Raw genomic sequence first — 12,197 nt, forward strand, 5'->3', positions numbered from 1 at the left:
AAGAAAGGAGCTGGGCATGTTTAGCCTGGAGAGGAGGCGGCTGAGAGGTGATAGGATCACCATCTTCAAGTACTTGAAGGGCCGTCATATAGAGGATGGTGTGGAATTGTTTTCTGTGGCCCCGGAAGATAGGACCAGAACCAATGGGTTGAAATTAAATCAAAAGAGTTTCTGGCTTAACATTAGGAAGAACTTCCTGGCTGTTAGAGCAGTTCCTCAGTGGAGAAGGCTTCCTCCTTGGGAGGTGGTGGGCTCTCCTTCCTTGGAGGTTTTTCAACAGAGGCTAGATGGCCACCTGACAGCAATGAAGATCCTGTGAATTTAGGGGGAGGTGTTTGTGGGTTTCCTACATTGTGCAGGGGGTTGGACTAGATGGCACTGGAGGTCCCTTCCAACTCTATGATTCTATGCTTTAACTGGGCTCTCCTTCCTTGGAGGTTTTTCAACAGAGGCTGGATGGCCATCTGACAGCAATGAGGATCCTGTGAATTTAGGGGGAGGTGTTTGTGAGTTTCCTGCATTGTGCAGGGGTAGGACTAGATGACCCTGGGGGCTCCCTTCCAACTCTGTGATTCTAGGACCTGAATGGCCCAGGCTGCTGCAATCTGGTCAGATCTCAGAAACTAAACAGGTACAGCCCTGCTCAGGACTTGGAGGAGAGACCACAGGGAAGTCCAGGGTCACTACACAGAGGGAGACAACGGCAATCCACCTTTGAACATCTCTTGCCTTGAAAACCTTATATAGGTCACCGTCAGATAGCTGTGACTTGAATTGCAAAACAAAAAAACCCTACTTATCATGCTTCCTAAAAGAAGAAGAAACAGCAAATAATCTGCTATTTCCCTCCCCTTTCTGTATATACATCTCTCGCCCCTCATCCCAAATAAGGTTCTCTACCTTGAGGGATTCTCAACTCTGACAGGAAGAAGAAGATGACAACGACATTGGATTTATAGTCCACCCTCCACTCAGAGCGGCTTACAATCTCCTTTATCTTCTTCCCCCACAACAGACACCCTGTGAGGTGGGTGGAGCTGAGAGAGCTCTGACAGAAGCTGCCCTTCCAAGGGCAACTCCTGCGAGAGCTCTGGCTGACCCAAGGCCATTCCAGCAGGTGCAAGTGGAGGAGTGGGGAATCAAACCCGGTTCTCCCAGATAAGAGAGCTCTGGCTGACCCAAGGCCATCCCAGCAGCTGCAAGTGGAGGAGTGGGGAATCAGACCCGGTTCTCCCAGATAAGAGAGCTATGGCTGACCCAAGGCCATTCCAGCAGCTGCAAGTGGAGGAGGGGGGAATCAAACCGGGTTCTCTCAGATAAGAGTCCGCGCACTTCACCACTACACCAAACTGGCTCTCCTGAGATCTCAACTTTCAACTTTCAAAACGGTCACAAAGATGGATTCCAGTGGCACCTGTAAGACCAACAAAGTTTAATTCCGGGTATAAACTTTCACATGCATGCACACATATACCCAGAATTAAACTTCTTTGGTCTTGAGGTGCCCCTGGGCTCGAACTTTGTTCTATTGCTTCAGACCAACATGGCTAACCCCCTGCCCTGACTTCGAAAGCCCAGAAATGCCTGATCTCATCAGATCTCGGAAGCTAAGACGGGTCGACTCTGGCAAGTAGTTTGGATGGGAGACTTCCTGGGAATACCAGAAGCTGGGAGGAAGGGGCGGGTTTTATCCAGCCACCTCTCTGGATATCCTCCACAGTAGGGAGGGGTCAGTCACCAGAGGTCACCACAACTTCCAGGTGCTCACACTCACACATTAAAAAAATTAAAAACCCAAACAAAAAATACACGGCCACCCAACTGAATCTATATCTAAAAATACAGAAAAGGTTTACCTGCAGAGGCAAATTGAGCTCTTAGGGTCTGAGGTTTCACATCATTTACAACAAACGTTTTGCAAAGAACAGACAACATCAAATGCCCCACTGCCAATGAAAGGGGCTGTGGCTCCATGCTAGAGCACTTTCCTGGCATGCAGAAGGTCCCAGGTTCAGTCCCAGGTATCGCCAGTTAAAAGCAGGGCTTTTAGGGTCTGAGGTTTCACATCATTTACAACAAACGTTTTGCAAAGAACAGACAAAATCAAATGCCCCACTGCCAATGAAAGGGACGGTGGCTCAGTGGGAGAGCACCTGCTTGGTAAGCAGAAGGTCCCAGGTTCAATCTCCGACATCTCCAACTAAAAAAGGTCCAAGCAAGCAGGCGTGAAAAACCTCAGCTTGTGACTCTGGAGAGCCGCTGCCAGTCTGAGTAGACAAGACTGACTTTGGTGGACCGAGGGTCTGATTCAGTAGAAGGCAACTTCGTATAAAGTTCAGGCCCTACTCAATTTCTGTCCCCAAGACTCCCCCCCACACATGCACACTTCTGGCGTCCCTGGCTGCTCTTCAGAAAGTTTCTGATAGACTCCTGGCCCTCAAGAAAATGGAGAGGAGCCTGTTGAACTAAAAGGATGATGGGACAAGGCGGTGTGACTTTCTGCCCAGCTCTGACACTGCTTCTGTTCATGTATCATAAGAACATAAGAGAAGCCCTGTTGGATCAGGCCAGTGGCCCCTCCAGTCCAACATTCTGTGTCATATAAGAACATAAGAGAAGCCCTGTTGGATCAGGCCAATGGCCCATCCAGTCCTACACTCTGTGTCACACAGGGGCCAACAAAAAAAAGGAGGTTCACAAGTGGGGCTAGAAGCCCTTTCACTTTGCCGCCCCCCCCCCCCCCGAGCACCAAGAATATAGAGCATCACTGCCCCAGATAGTTCCAATAATATGCTGTGGCTAATAGCCACTGATGGACCTCTGCTCCATATTTTTATCCAATCCCCGCTTGAAGCTGGCTATGCTTGTAGCCACCACCACCACCTGTGGCAGCGAATTCCACCTGTTAATCCCCCTTTGGGTGAAGAAGGACTTCTTTTTATCCATTTTAACCTAACTGCTCAGCAATTTCATCGAATTCCCACGAGTTCTTGTATTGTGAGAAAGGGAGAAAAGGACTTCTTTCTCTACTTTCTCCATCCCATGCAGAATCTTGTAAACCTCTATCATGTCACCCCGCAGTCGACGTTTCTCCAAGCTAAAGAGCCCCAAGCGTTTTAACCTTTCTTCATAGGAAAAGTGTTCCAAACCTTTAATCATTCTAGTTGCCCTTTTCTGCACTTTTTCCAATGCTATAATATCCTTTTTGAGATGCGGCGACCAGAACTGCACACAGTACTCCAAATGAGACCGCACCATCGATTTATACAGGGGCATTATGATACTGGCTGATTTGTTTTCAATTCCATTCCTAATAATTCCCAGCATGGCATTGGCCTTTTTTATTGCAATCGCACACTGTCTTGACATTTTCAGTGAGTAATCTACAACGGCCCCTCTAAACACCCCCTGCATCAAACCCCCTTCCCATCCAGTTCTCTTTTCTTGTGTCTCTCTATAACCTCCTTCCACACAGACCCCAAACAATTCTAAGCCTTTCATGACCCTATTTTGTAACACCGCAGGTCTGAGTAAATCATCTGGGGGCTTGCTCCATAAACAGCATCTAAAAGTTGGCATTACCCAGCAACGGCCTTTTGCTGCAAGCCCTTCCCAAACAGTCTCCCAAATCCCAGATTTCCAAAGCTCATACAGAAGTTCTCCCCTGCCCAAACACATGGCCCGTCCCCCAGCCCTAAAGGCCAAGATCCACAGGGCAGGAAAAACCCATAGCTACATCTGGAAGTCCAGAACTTCCCACTTCCCCTCCCTAGTCGACAACGCTAGGGCAAGACATCGCCAATTCTCACTTCAGAGAGCGTGAGAAAGATTTCTGGAAGACGGAGATGGGACACGCCACAGGTTTCCCAGGACGGTGCCTGAAATCTACACTGAAATCTAAGGCTGCCCGGTCAGTTTGCTGCTGGCCAGTCTAAAATTCTGTGGCCAGCCCCCTTCTCCACCACAAGAACAGAGAATCCACCCTTCCTGAAAGGGCCTTTGCTCAATTGTGTGTGTGTGTGGCAGGGTGGGGGGGGGAGGAGAGCGGAACAACCAAGGAACTTACCTCTGCCATGGCTGTACTTCCTGAAAAGTCCAAAGGTGTTGGGGAGAGAGGAATAAGCTGCCCAGCAACAAATGGAAGGGAAGGGGAAATTCCTATGCAGCACCCCCTCCTGAATCTCTGGGGTTGTCTCCGTGCCCAGCAGAAGGAGAGAAAGTCAGTTGACTCGGCTAAGATCCTGCGCGTTCCCAGGCACTCCTCCACTCACTCACATTCCCTCGGCTACTACACAACTCTCCTGACGTTGTGAGCCCAGAAGCACCGCCCTGCTCCCCCCCTTGCTCTGGGAGAAAAAGAAAAGACAGGGAGGCTGCTCCCAGCGGCAGAGTGAGTCAGAAGCGCACGAGGAGGAGGAAAAGGCAGGCGAGGTCTGGGGCCCTCTGCTTCCCAGGCCTTTCCAGAACTCTGAGTAAGCGGAACGGGCAGGGCCTAGTGGAAGAGGAGAGCAGGTCCCCAGTTTGTATTTTTGCCTCCACCACAGACAAGCTTATCAGGTGGCCCTCAGCAGGTGCTGTTAATCCGTTCCTCCTCCCTCCCCCCCCAAAAAAAATCTGGCAGAATTACTGTGGGCTCAATACTGGCAGAGCCAACTAACAGAAGAAGAATATGAGCCCCAGAGAGCCCAGAGACCCCCATATGAGCCCCAGAGAGCACTGAGGTCAGCAGGGAAGAACATGCTGACTATCCCTGGGCCAAAGGAGGCAAAATTACAGAGTACCCGGGCACGGGCCTTCTCTGTTATAGCCCCGTGCCTTTGGAATCAACTCCCAGAGGAGGTACGGGCCCTGCGGAATTTGGACCAATTCCGCAGGGCCTGTAAGACCACTCTTTTCAAGCAGGCCTTTGTAGACCATTGATAGGATGGCTGTTTAATCCACCAACGATTTTATCTAGTGACCCCTGCCATAATATAAATATACAGAATAACATCAAGAAGATCACCGCCGTCTAAATTATGGAACGACCCAGACAACTGGAACTGGTTTTAGATTGTTGTTTTTAAACTACTGTATAATTTAATTGTTGTTTTAATTAACCTTATATTGTATAATTTTATTGAATTGTTGTTAGCCGCCCTGAGCCTGCCTAGGCGGGGAGGGCGGGATATAAATAAAATTTATTATTATTATTATTATTATTATAAGAAGAAGATGATATTGGATTTATATCCCGCCCACCACTCAGAAGAGTCTCAGAGCGGCTCACAATCTCCTTTACCTTCCTCCCCCACAACAGGCACCCTGTGAGGTGGGTGGGGCTGGAGAGGGCTCTCCCAGCAGCTGCCCTTTCAAGGACAACCTCTGCCAGAGCTATGGCTGACCCAAGGCCATTCCTGCAGCTGCAAGTGGAGGAGTGGGGAATCAAACCAGGTTCTCCCAGATAAGAGTCCGCACACTTAACCACTACACCAAACTGGCTCTCCTGAAAACAGCCACCCTGCTGAGTTTTCAAGCCAAGAGACAAAAAGGGGCACTTCTTCGGCACTGCCTTCCTCCGCGTAACAGCCCTGGGTTTCCTCGGTGGTCTCCCATCCAAGCACTAGGTATCGGGCCCACCCTGCCGTCATCCAGGGCAGAGCAACACTGACCTACTTTACAAGGTCCTTGTCAGAATTCTACATGAAGTGCTTTTGCCACTCCACAAATCAACAGGGGCCTGGGGCTCAGTGCTGTGCGTGCGAAGGGCCGCGGGGTGGCCAACTTCAGGCAGGAAAATACCTGGAGATTTGGGGGTGCAGCCAAGGGATAGTAAAGACCTCAGCATGGTATAATTATTAGGAAGGGAATTGAAAACAAATCAGCCAGTATCATAATGCCCCTGTATAAATCGACGGTGCGGTCTCATTTGGAATACTGCGTGCAATTCTGGTCACCACACCTCAAAAAGGATATTATAGCATTGGAAAAAGTGCAGAAAAGGGCAACTAGAATGATTAAAGGTTTGGGACACTTCCCCTATGAAGAAAGGTTAAAACGCTTGGGGCTCTTCAGCTTGGAGAAACGTCAACTGCGGGGTGACATGATAGAGGTTTACAAGATTATGCATGGGATGGAGAAAGTAGAGAAAGAAGTACTTTTCTCCCTTTCTCACAATACAAGAACTCGTGGGCATTCGATGAAATTGCAGTTGGGTTAGAACGGATAAAAGGAGGTACTTCTTTACCCAAAGGGTGATTAACATGTGGAATTCACTGCCACAGGAGGTGGTAGCAGCTACAAGCATAGCCAGCTTCAAGAGGGGATTGGATAAAAATATGGAGCAGAGGTCCATCAGTGGCTATTAGCCACAGTGTAGATAGATAGATAGATAGATAGATAGATAGATAGATAGATAGATAGATAGATAGATAGATAGATAGATAGATAGATAGATAGATAGATAATGATGATGATGATGAAGATAGGTAGATGATAGATAGATGATAGATAGATAGATAGATAGATACGGCCACTGTATGACACAGAATGTTGGGCCATTGGCCTGATCCAACATGGCTTCTCTTATGTTCTTATAACGCCATACAGCTCACCCTCCACAGCAGTCATTTCCTCCAGGGGGACTGACCCCTGTTACTTAGAGATCAGCTGCAATACCACGAGATCCCCAAGCCTCACCAACGGGTTCCGTCTCCAGCAAAAGAGGCAGAGCAGGTGCTGGGAAAGGACTTACTTCCCGGTGACCTTGGGGAGTCGCTGCCGACCAAGTCAGGCAGACCAACAGCCCGACGCCATACGAGGCGACATCATTTCAGCATTATTAGCAATGGGGCGTGCGCTTACAGGCAAAGGCTGGAAATTAATTATGCATAAGTTTCCTGCGAATGGCGATATCTGTCATTTATAAAGCAGGCATCTCATCCAGCGGCAGCGGTGATCGGCACAGTGCAATTCTGCGCACGACCAAAAGTACAGATCCCTGCTCGCGTACAACGCTCTGAAGTCTGCCCTAAAAACTCACACTTCATAGGAAGATGGTCTTCATCTGTAGATTATGTAGCAACTCATGGTCTCCAACCATACAATTCAGAATATCTCAACTTAAACTTACTCTAATTCCCCCTTTCCTCTTCTCTTTGTGCTAGTTGTGGTCTACACCTTGCACAAGTTACATACTGCTGTTGCAGAAGGTACACTTTATAATAGCAATAGCATACATCAGGGGTGGCCAACGGTAGCTCTCCAGATGTGTTTTTTTGCCTACAACTCCCATCAGCCCCAGCCAGGATGGACAATGGCTGGGGCTGATGGGAGTTGTAGGCAAAAAAAAAAAAAACCATCTGGAGAGCTACGTTGGCCACCCCTGCCATACATTACCCTTTGCACTGATATTTTTTAAATTCCATAATGGATTGCTTATGGCATCTTAGATAACTTGATGTTAATCTACTTGCTATGTTTCCTGCGTTTATTTTCTTGTTTATACATAATGCGGCTGTTATGTTCTTGTCCAATACGGTTTATAGCTTTTTTATACATACTTCTTACTTAGCTATAGTCAATATTATTTACCGCACTGCAATGTTATTTACATCCTTGTTCCTTTGCAATCCTGTTTGTTTTTTGTATTGGAAAACTCAATAAAACGTTAATTAATAAAATGTTAATTACCTAAGAGTACAAATGCCCCCCCCACACACACACACACATTTTGCTTTTGGGGTGCCGGATCCCAGAGAGCTCCAGCTCAGATTAAGGCATATCAAAGTGGGCACGATCCGAATATGCTTTTTGCTGGGGAGTGGAGATTACATCCAGCAGGAAGAAGCAGAAGCAAGCACCGAAATGATTACAGATCAAAGCAGCAAGAATGAAATCCCTCAAGAGCTAGCTGCGTTTTGGGGGCGCAACCCAACGGCTGCCCTCCTTTCCTCTGCCGCTTCTGCAGCCTTTGGAAACAGCATGACAGCACACCACGAATGACACACTCGCAGACTGCGGCGCACTAAACAGCGCATCGAACCTCCCCTTTCTCTTCACTTGTTTCCCTCTCCGCAGGCACCTTCAGATTATAGGGGCAGATCCGTGAGCCTGCAAACTGCATGTGTGCAAAAACACACAGAGAGAGAGGTTATCTGATATCCAAGGACTTTCTCCATTGCCACAGACCTGCAGTTTCACTCTCAAAAGCGTTTCCTTTTCTTCTGGCCGTTATCTGACTAGAGAAGCGGGCATTGCGCAGAAGGGGCACAGAAATGCCTTCTGCCTGCCTCCTCAACCCACCACCGTGGTACTTGGCTAGTTTGAGAATGCCTTGGCCATATCTCCCCCCACACACACATACTCAGCAACTGCCTCTTTGCATATGTTAATGTACATGAACATAGATACCACCCAGTCTCTCCCGTCCTGGGAAGGTGGTAACCCTACCCAATCTGAGACAGCGATCCAGCGAAACTGGGACTTTGGACCTTTCTGTTAGCTCAGTTTCACTTGGCAGAACCGCATGTCCTGGGAACAGAATCTAAACCTATCAGAGAGGCGTGGGAGGGGCTCACAGCTCTTGCAGCAGAGAAAAATAACAAAGAGGGAAAGACCTCAAGGCTGGAGAACGTTTCCTCATTCAAAAATAAAGATCTATTGGAGGAAAATTTCTCAGCGAAGTTAAAAAAAACCCAAAACCCTCAGTTTCTGAAGGGGGAGTGTAGAATCAGCTCTCCTTAGCTCTACCAAGAATGTGTCACACTGGGCAGGCCTTGAGTCAAAGGCAACAACACAAAAATCAGGAATTAGAATGGGTACAAATGTGTGTCCTGGACCAGTGTTCCCTCTAAGCTGAGTTAGTGCGATTTTTAGATTTTTAGCTTCCAGCTCACACATTTTTGTCTTAGCTCAGGAAGGATGACCCCACAGAGCACACTAATTGATGCAGCAGCTCCCAACTTTAATACCGGCAGCTCACAAAGTAGAATTAAAACATTAACACTCGTTGGTCTTAAAAGTGCTTTCTTTCTATTTCTCCAATGGGATCCAGGGAACTGGGCAAAGGAAGCTCTGGCTCTTTCCTTCCTTCCCCAGGTGGGACTGCAAGGGGGGAGGAGCCTCAGCCAATAGAAGGAAGAGAGGCTTGGCTCGGTAGCTTTGCTGAGCGATTGGGAGAGCCTGGAAAAACAAGCTCTTCCTCCCAAGGGAGGCGCCTCAGCCAATGGAGAAAACAGAGGTTCTGCTCTAGCTCTGTAGCTCCTGTGCAAACTGTTATGCAGAAGGAAGCAAGAGAGAGGGAGAAGGAAGCAGATGACAGCCAGTTGCTCGGGGGCCTGATTCAGCCCCCGGACTGCATGTTTGACACCCCTGAGCTAGAATGTGAGTTCATCTGTCATTACATTTTGGAGAGCAGTGTTCCCTCTACGCTGCGTTAGCATGAGCTAGCTCACAGATCTTTAGCCTCCAGCTCACACCTTTTTGTCTTAGCTCTGGAAGGATGACCACAGAGCACAATAATTTACAGAGTAGCTCACAACTTTAATGTCAGGTGGCTCACAAAGTAGAATTTTCGCTGACAAGACTCTGTGGCTGAGAGGGAACACTGTTTGGAGAGTGGAATGATTTCAAACGCCGACTGATATTAGCAGGCGAATGACAATAGCAGGTGAATGACAATAGCGGGCGTGATTAGATTAGAAAGGGAGATGAGTGCGACTGACAATGAAGCTCAAAACAATACATCCACCTGGCCTGAATTGAGACCCAGGTTTCCTGTCTCATTACCAATGCTGATTTCCCCACGCCTACTACCCCTCTGCGTGTCACACCTCATCCAGCCACACCTGCTATTGTCATTCACCAGCTATTGTCAATTGGCATTTGGCATCACTCACTTTCCAATAAAAAGGGCAGACGGATTCACATTCCAGCTGCATCGGAAGAAGTGAGCTCACAAAAGCTCCTCCCCTGCCACAAATTTGGTTAGTCTCTAAGGTGCTGCCAGACTCTGGCTGTTCTCTAGCAGTAGTATTATTGTGAGACAAAATCTCACAAAGTCTAGTAGGCAGATTGAAGATATACTTTTAACAATAATTTTTTCCCCTTCCTCACTCTGAGGTGGATTCTCCCAAACCTGTCCCAGTAACGGAAACATTTTCCTCTGACGCTAAGAGGCCTCTGGCTCCTTACAGAAGAGGAAGACTTCACAATTGGTTGGGGAGGTCTCCAGGATGCAACCCATGGGAAAGGGAATCATTCTGACCAAGCCAAAGCCTCTGCTGTTAGAGGCCTGAGATTCTCACATGGGATGGTTTCACACAGCAGATTTGCCCTGACCTAGCCCCGCCTCCCATTCGGATCTAAAGTGCACCATCGCTCAAGTACATCTACCCTCCGCGCCGCACCCGTTTCCACCCCATCTCCAGATGCCTCCTAGCCGCATCAAAAAGTTACCTGGATTTTCCCGGTAGCATCCCCCAGAATCAGATGTAGGTCGCATAAATCGGTCCACTCTCTGAATGTCCCAGGGCAACTCATAAGCGGAAGAGGTGAGTGATCGCGCCAAGCCGTTTCCAGCACAGTGGGGGGGGGGGGTTTCCCCTAACCCCTCTCCGGAGAGCCAGTGTTGGTGTAGTGGTTAAGTGTGCAAACTCTTATCTGGGAGAACAGGTTTGATTCCCCACTCTTCACTTGCACCTGCTAGCATGACCTTGGGTCAGCCGTAGCTGTGGGGAGAGGTTGTCCTTGAAAGGGCAGCTGCTGTGAGAGCCCTCTCCAGCCCACCCACCTCACAGGGTGTCTGTTGTGGGGGAGGAAGGTAAAGGAGATTGTGAGCCGCTCTGAGACTCTTCGGAGTGGAGGGCGGGATATAAATCCAATTATCTTCTTCTTCTTCGTGTGCTTCTCTGATTGAGCGCATACGCGGGGGGGGCCTTTTTTTAAAAAGATAACCCTTTCCACATTGGGTCTCTGGCTAAGCCAGGCTAGCAGTGTGAATGGCCAACCATGGACCGCTGCCGGGATCCTGCAACTTCAGCAGGGGCTGTCTGATAGCCCAGAAACGGTTCAAACCGAAGTGGATTCTTTTTCGCAAAGGGGTAAAACTGTCAGTTTCACAGTGTGAAACCAGCCATGGAAGGGCAGAAGAATGTCACCAGAACATTCTCTTAACAATCGACCTGCAACAGAGAGCCGGCTTCGAATCCCTGCTCTGCACCGAAGCTCGTTGTGTGACCTTGGGCCAATCACGCACTCTCAGCCTAGCCTGCCTACAGGGCTGCTTGTGAGGATAACACCGAGCTTGGAGAAACGTCGACTGAGGGTGACATGATAGAGGTTGACGAGATTATGCCTGGATGAAGAAAGTAGAGAAAGAAGTCCTTTTCTCCCTTTCTCACAATACAAGAACTCGTGGGCATTCAATGGAAATTGATGAGCAGTCGGGGTTAGAATGGATAAAAGAAAGTCCTTCACCCAAAAGGGTGATTAACAGGTGGAATTCACTGCCACAGGAGGTGGCGGCGGCTACAAGCATAGCCAGCTTCAAGAGGGGATTGGATAAGCATATGGAGGAGAGGTCCATCAGTGGCTCTTAGCCACAGTGTATTGTTGGAACTCTCTGTCTGGGGGCAGTGAGGCTCTGTATTCATGGTGCTTGGGGGGCACAGTGGGAGGGGTTCTAGTGTCCTGGCCCCAATGATGGACTTCCTGAAGGAACCTGGTTTTTTGGCCACTGTGTGACACAGAGTGTTGGACTGGATGGGCCATTGGCCTGATCCAACATGGCTTCTCTTATGTTCTCATGTCTGCGGCAGTGATGCTCTGTATTCTTCGTGTTTGGGGGGGGGGGGGGACGCAACAGTGGAAGGGCTTCTAGTGCTCTGGCCCCACTGATGGACCTCCTGATGGCACTGGGTTTTTTTGGCCGCTGTGTGACACAGTGTTGGACTGGATGAGCCATTGGCCTGATCCAACATGGCTTCTCTTATGTTCTAACAGCATTATACAAGCTGCTTTGGGCACTCATTGAGGAGGAAGGCAGGATATAATTGAAGTAAATAAATCCAGCTGGGATGTTTGCAGATCTTGTGTCCTTCTGCGGAGGGGGAGGGGGCGGAGGGGGGGGGATGCTGAGCTTCTAGGCTGCTGGCACCAAAATTAGAGTCTTTTGCATCGAGCAGTCTGTTGACATTAGAATGTTATACCTGCAAATT

General features: G+C 48.7%; 1 protein-coding gene across 1 annotated transcript in view; it reads right to left on the minus strand.

The window, feature by feature from the left end:
* LOC132586226 (serine/threonine-protein kinase PAK 4-like) overlaps positions 1-4,171 on the minus strand; it is a 77,854-nt gene extending 73,683 nt beyond the window's left edge. The window contains exon 1 of the mRNA XM_060258224.1: positions 4,067-4,171. The gene's annotated coding sequence lies outside the window, so the exon portion shown is untranslated. The remainder of the gene's footprint in view (positions 1-4,066) is intronic.
* Between the last annotated feature and the right edge of the window lie 8,026 nt (positions 4,172-12,197).

This window comes from Heteronotia binoei, chromosome 17 (genome assembly GCF_032191835.1).
Source record: "Heteronotia binoei isolate CCM8104 ecotype False Entrance Well chromosome 17, APGP_CSIRO_Hbin_v1, whole genome shotgun sequence".
Classification (NCBI taxonomy): Eukaryota; Metazoa; Chordata; class Lepidosauria; order Squamata; family Gekkonidae; genus Heteronotia; species Heteronotia binoei.